Raw genomic sequence first — 6,000 nt, forward strand, 5'->3', positions numbered from 1 at the left:
GGAACAATTGACCATTGTTTCTACCCACAAGAGGGGAAAGGACTTTCTTTTATCATCCAGCTTCCCTCTGCCTTCCCAGAGGACCCACCTTCCAGGCCTGAAGTTCCTAGTTTCCTGGGTGGGCGTTTTCATCATTTCCCAACGTAGATTGCGTGCCCAGAAGGGAAAGTATAGAGGTGGACCCCCAAGCTCCTTTGTGCCCGGTGCGGGTGGAGTTGGGGGCATCATACTAGAATGGAGGCTAATTCTCATTATACTGTGGTAAACGGCATCCAATGTTGCCTCAAACTCCACAGTTTTCAAAGCACTTCTTATCTGCTATCTTGTCCTCACGTTACAACAGGATGGTTCGGTTCCAAGAAAACAGACTCTAAGGCAGAATCTGCGAGAAGTTTCTCAGAAACAGCATCTGGAAGGAGGAAGGGAACAAGACTGGGCAGAGAGAGAGAGAGAGAGAGCAGTTGGACCCGGATGCAGCTCTCTGTAAGGGCTCAGCCTTCTGCCAAGGAGCCTTGGGCTGAGATAACTCACCTCCACCTTCCTAAAGTGAGGTAAGAGGCCTGTCCTTCCCAGACCCGCACCGACAGCTGTGTCTGGAGCTGCCTTCTGGGAAAAGGACCAGCTGCCCAAAGCTGCAAACGCCAGGCCGCTGGAGGGGTCCAGGGGGGCAGACCACAGCGCCTGCCGCTCTTCACCAAGGTCAAGTTCTACCTTGGCAGTTCATGCAAGGGAGGCGGGTGGGGCTTAGGGCCCATAAGTGATTTACATGTCCTGCTCCGATTACTTGTAATAAAATATTTTCAGCTGGGAGAGACCACAGAAAGCCATCTGCCCCTCACCTCAGAAAACAGTCCACCTCTCACCTCAGAAAAAAGGCTGCCCCTCTTGTTTTCCGACAGACTTAGTAACTTTCCAAGTTGTTCAAAGAAACGAGGCTGGTAAACTACTCTCGCTTACTTTTCTTAGCCACTAAAATGGGATAGACGATACACCTACAGGTTTTAACGCGCACATACACACAGAATGAAATGAATTTTAATGAACCAGGATGTCATTAGCCGTTTAGGAAATGGCTCCGTGGATAAAAGCTCTTGCTGTGTAAACCTCAAGACTTTAATTAAATCCCTAGACCTCACCTTGAAAAGAGAGAACTAAAAATTGTTCTCTGTCCTTCGTGGGTGCCATGACACAGGCATCTGCACACACTAACAACATTAACAGGTAAAAACAAAAGTGCTCCCTGTGTTAAAAGATTCCTTAACTATCACTGTTGGTTGTTCGTTTGATTTGGAGACAGGATCTCACCATGTAGCCTCAGCTGGCCTGGAACTAACTCTCTCTCTCTCTCTCTCTCTCTCTCTCTCTCTCTCTCTCTCTCTCTCTCTTCTCTCTCTCTCTGTAAACCAAACTGGATTCAAAGTTACAGAGAGCCACCTGCCTCTGCCTCACCCCATCCCCACCCCATTTCCACCCCCATCCCTACCACATCCCCACCCCCATCTCACCAGAAGAGACACACCAGAAGAGGGCATCGGATCCCATTACAGATGATTGTGAACCACCCTATGGTTGCTGGGAATTGAACTCAGGACCTCTGGAAGAGCACTCAGTGCTTTTAATCTCTGAGCCATCTCTCCAGTCCCCAAAACCTTTTGGTTTTTAAGGCAGCGTCTCATGTATTCCTGTAGCTGAGGATGAGCTCCTCTCCACAATCTTTTGTATGATTGCTTTTGGTTTTTGGTTTTGTTTGTCCAGGCAGAATTTCTCTGTGACAACCCAGCTGTCCTGAAACCCACTTTGTAGCCGAGGCTGGCTTGGAACTCACAGAGATCCGATCGCCTTTGCCTCCTGGGTGCTCAGATTAAAGTGATGCACCACCACATCCGGCCAACAGGATCAGCCTTCAGAATTGCTTGAGTGGCCTCCCAATATGGTGTCCTACTTTGGCCAAAGTGCATGAACCGCTCAGGCCAGCAGGACCCCTGGAAGTCACCCCATATGCCTATCATTAACTCTGGGGTGCTTTATAGCAGCTGTAGCCCTCATACAATAGCAAGGACACTATTCAAAGGCATAGAGGGAGACGATGCTCATTGGCCAGTGTGTGAATTTATTATTCAAATCGTCAAGAAGCAGTGCATTGCTGGGAGAGTGATCTGCCTTCCAGCAGAGGAGGAGAAGCACAGACAGGGATTCATTATGAAAAATGCAAGCTCTCAGGATACTTACAAAGCACCCAGAGCCTCCATCAATGAAGGTGGGACAGATCTGGGTGCCCTCCTGCAGTCAGGCTGAGCCAGCCTCAGAATTCCCAGACTAGTGTTTGCAAGCAAGTAAACAGTCAGAAACCGGGCATACCAGCCTGGCTGTCGGCACTTCAAACACTCAGGTGTGAGGGACTCTTATCTTGCAGCTACCTTAACTCTTCCAGAGCCATAACGGTATACATAAGGATTTGAATGTGTGCCGAGAATCTGCGTGCTCGAAGGACCTCAGCTCCCGGTTCTGATTCTCATGACATCTCAGATATCTGGAGGACTTACAGATATCTTAAACGCATCCCATATAAAACAGAGCTAGAGGCTGGGAGTACGACCCAGATGGGAGAGTGCTTGCTTAGTGTGCGTGCAGCCCTGAGTTTAACCCCACCCCCAGCCTCCTCAGGCACGCTATAAACCGAGAACTTGGGAGGTGGGAGCCAGGAAGACCAGGAGTTCAAGGTTACCTTCAGTGACATATCAAACTTGAAATCAAAGCCAACCTGGGTTACATGAGACCCTATCTCAAAAAGAAGGAGGGGAGGGGGGAAGAAAAAAAAAAGGAGGAAAAGAAAAAAAAAATCTAACTCTCTCCTATGCTAATACTGTTTCTCTAAGTCTCTCTTGGTAGCTCAGGTGATGAACCAAAGAATGTCTTTGGTTTCCTCTTTTCCTGAACCCCTAAACAGAATTCAGCAGCATACTTTCTCCACAACCTTTTCCATTACTGCTACCACTAGCATTTTAAGCCATACCATTGGTCTCTACCTGAACGACACAAGAGTCATTCTCCTCTTGGAGTTTTCTCCATTTTCCACCATGAAATGGCGTGTCTCAAGAAACCTGCAGGGCTGGAGAGATTTTCAGCAGTAAAGACCACTTCCAAAGGACCAGGGTTCAATGCCCAGCACCCACAAATAAGTCATAATTATCTATAACTCCAGTTCCAGGGGATCTGATCTCCAAGGATACCAGACATACACATAGTACATACACACACACACACACACACACACACACACACACACACACCAGAAAACACTTATACACATTTAAAAAATAATGTTGTTATTGTTGTTGGTGGGTTTTTTTTGGGGGGGGGGTCTCTGTGTAGCCTTGGATGTCCTTAGATCTCACTCTATAGACCAAATTCTATAAGCTTCAAAGTAAAAGAGATCTGCCTACCTATCCACTGAGTGCTGGGATTAAAGGCATAAACCATCACACCTAACCTTAAATATTCTTAAAAAAAAAAAAAAAAAGAAAGAAAGAAAGAAAAAAAAAAAAGAGGAGAGGGAAGGAGAGGGAATGGGAGAGGGAGAGAGAAGGGGAAAAAGAACAGGAGAGGGAAGGGGAGGGGGAACGGGAGAGGGAAGAGGAGGGGAAGGGGGAGAGAGAAACAGCAAATACCACCTTGTCCCTAAGCCCTTGAGGTGTGGGGTGACTGTTAGACAGAATGTTAACCAGAACAGCCTAAACAGTGTGCCCCAAATACTAGTATAACCTTTTATATTAACATGGGTTTTATTCATTTATTTATTTTTAGAGACAGATTCTTCCCTATGTAGCCCCGAGTGGCCTGGAACTTGCAGTATAGACCAGGGTATTCGCCGCCTCACAGGATGTACCTGTCTCTGCCTCCCTCACAGCTGTGTAGCACCACACTCGGCCTCAGAGAAAGCTTGTGGAGCTGGGTCCAGCTCTTTTACTTCCTTACTAAGAAAGCTTCCCTTCCGTGGACTTAAATCAAATGCACACTAAATGACTCAAGGTTCCTTCTTATGTTTTCCCCTCTGGATTCTGAATTTCTCACCTTGTCTGTCAGTGGAGAGAGGTCATTAAAGTTGTTAAGGAGGCCTGACCCAAATCCGGGAATGAATCAGGGCTGCAGGGGACAACGGCTTTTCCCGTTTGTGTTCTTCAGTATTTATTCACTGACCTACATAGGGATGTGTCATGGAGTTTGCTTTTTAAATAGCCCTTTAATTCTTAATGTGTCCTCTGAGCTAACAAAGTGAGACCTTATCATAGGCCAGCAATGATGCTATGTCTCCATTATCCCAACCCTTAACGCTAACCACAATCACACAAGGGTCCTCCATCCCGGCTTCAAGGTGCTCTGTGATGGATGGAATGTAGAGTTACTTCCAGGGAGGTTATGAAATCCCAGAACAAATTAATTAAAAAGGAGACCTCCCTATGAACTTGATTTCACTTTAATCTTAACGGGCTTTGACACACTCTTGGAAGGAAAAGAGTCTTCAGCTCAATAATACTATTGTCTCAACCTTCAACAGGTTTGGGCATTGCTGGACCATGGTGTAAAAGGGAAATGTCTCATTGACTGATCTTTGACCTTAATGCATTCTATTGGAAGATTTTAAAGGACCAGGATAACCAAAGGGCCGAGTCTTTTATCTCTAGAGCTGCCATTTTCTCACTGGGTGATCTATATACAGCACCACCTCTGAGTTCCATTGTCTTCATTGTCTCAAAAAGGAAAAGACTTCATCAACCTCGTGGCATTGTTTTGAGACTAATCAAGATAACGGACCTGAAAGAACACTGCGCAAATATACACCCCTCCCCCCTTTTAAGGATAAGTCATAGTCTCACTGTGTAGCTTTGGTTGTTCTGGAATTCCCTATGTAGCCCAGGCTAGCCTTCAAAATGTCACAGATCTCTACTTGCCTGCCTATGTCTCCTAAGTGCCGGGGAGAGGCCAAATCTTTTCAGTTCAGACTCCATTTTAGAGAACCTGACCTAAGTTTGGACTCAGGTAAACTAGCAGGCTGGTACCTAACATTAGTTTCCAGGTTGCCCCCCAACAAATCATGTACCACTACACCCCAAGACTTACTTTCTTTCTCCCTTTCTTCCTTTCCTTCTTCCTTCCTTCCTTTCTTTTTTCTTCCTTCCTTCCTTCCTTTCTTTCTTCCTTCCTTTCTTTCTTTCCTTTCTTCTCTTCCTTCCTTCCTTCCTTTCCTTTGTTTCTTTTCTTAAAACAGGTTCTCATGTCTACCTGTCTAGCCTTTAACTTGCTGTGTACCCTGTTGTAGGATATTCGATCACACTGTGAAAACCAATATTGTGCTATTTAGTGAAAGAAAAGCTGTTTCTGTTGTGGTAAGGCTCAGCCTTAGCACATACCTTTAATCCCTCTGACTGGAATACAGACAAGCCCTTAGGACACACCTATTCATCCCACACAATGAATTTAGTTTGTAGAAGGAAGCACCCATGCGTGAAAGTGATGGTTAATTGAGTGGCAGACAAAGCAACGAATCAGAGAAAGATTTGACAGACTAGGATATGCCCACCTCTCAGGAGACAAGAGAGGCAAGGGAAGCTGCTGAAGGGGCAGTGCAGAGAGAAAGAAAGAGGAGAAGGAGGCAGATTTACTGGGACTGTTGTACAGAGACAGGTTACAGGGGGGGGGGGCAAGCTAGACACAGGTGAAGACAGATTGAGTCATTGACTGAGAAGGATCCAGAAGATTAGAACAAATTGCCAACGTTAGTATGAGGTTCAAGCAGAGCAATTCAGGAGAAGCCGAGAGAAACCAGATGGAATCAGTCAGCTTGGAGAGGAGGTTGAGCCAGAACAGCTGAGTTGAACCAGCCAGCCAGAGTTCAGAAAGAACGAGGAGCGGGTGAGCTTATTCAGCAGCAAGTCTCAGAGGCTGAAAACATTCTAGGCCCGGGTTAGCAGACTGAGGCCTCAGAGACGATAATTACATACC

The sequence above is a fragment of the Rattus rattus genome, chromosome 18 (assembly GCF_011064425.1).
Source record: "Rattus rattus isolate New Zealand chromosome 18, Rrattus_CSIRO_v1, whole genome shotgun sequence".
Lineage (NCBI taxonomy): Eukaryota > Metazoa > Chordata > Mammalia > Rodentia > Muridae > Rattus > Rattus rattus.